We start from the raw sequence: 1,345 nt of genomic DNA on the forward strand, positions 1-1,345 counted from the left end.
ATGAAGAGAGTGGTTTCCAGCTTGCTTGTTGGCGGGTTCTTTTCTCACTTTGCTTCTACAGCCAGAAGCAAACGTACCTGAATAGGGGACTGGTGACCCAGAATAGAGGGTGAAAATGCCGTAGGCATGGAGCCTCGGAATGTGCTAACTTAACGGGAACTTGTGTCCCCAAGTCCCAAGCACATCCGAGCACAGAGTAAGCACGAAGCGCCTATTAAAGGAATGAAGAAGTGAATTGGAAGTTTTTTTCATGGGAACAGTCTCCTGGTGTTCTGGTGGCCAAAATAGCAGGAGCAAAGGGAGAAACATACATGAGGAACAAGGGTTCCCTCAGCTTACTAACCCCGTGACCTTGGGCAAGTCACTCGATGTAAGACAATTTATGTCTGTTCTCCAAAGAGATGACTGAGAGATATACTGGAGTGGGCAAAAGTAGGTTTACAGTTGTGCTGTGAGTACACAAAACACAGGGTTTATTCTTGTGTCATTGTTTATTTATGTTTAAATGTATTTTTATTATTGAAAGTATTACAGATGTCCCTTTTTGTATCGTTATTTATTTATGTGTAATGAAGGGCAGCAATGTGAGCACTTACCAGAACGTGCCTAAGTGCACTGTGCCATTGTGGGATTCCTTTGAGCTAATAAAGCTCTTGTAGTCATCATACCCCGTGTGTCATTTTTCATGCAGACAACCGTAAACCTACTTCTGCCCACTCCTGTATGAAAAGATGTTCAAGGCCAGTAATCATCAGAAAAGATGCCAATTAAAATCACCATGAGATACCACCTCACACGTGTCAGAATGGCTTTCATCAATAAATCAACAAACACGTGTCAGCGAGGATGTGGAGGACAGGGAACCCTTGTGTGCTGCTGGTGAGAGTGCAAACAGGTGGGGCCACCGTGGAAAACAGCATGGAGGTTCCTCTAGCAATGAGAACTACCTCATGACCCAGCAATCCCACTTCTGGTATGTACCTGAAGAAATCCAAAACACGCACTCAAAAATACACATGCACCCTATGTTCACTGCAGCATTATTTACAATAGCCAGATATGGAAGCGACCTGAGTGTCCATCGATAGACAAGTGGATAAAGAACACACGGTACATATACACAATGGAATATTACTCAGCCATAAAAAGAATGAAATATTGCCATTTGTGACAATATGGATGCTCTAGAGCAGCGATGGCGAGCCTGTGACACGCCTGTCAGAGGTGACACGCAAACTCATTTTTTTGGTTGGTTTTTCTTTGTTAAATGGCATTGAAATATATAAAATAAATATCAAAAATATAAGTCTTTGTTTTAGTATCTTTGCAAATATCAAAAAATTTG

Source organism: Myotis davidii, unplaced genomic scaffold (assembly GCF_000327345.1).
Source record: "Myotis davidii unplaced genomic scaffold, ASM32734v1 scaffold299, whole genome shotgun sequence".
Lineage (NCBI taxonomy): Eukaryota > Metazoa > Chordata > Mammalia > Chiroptera > Vespertilionidae > Myotis > Myotis davidii.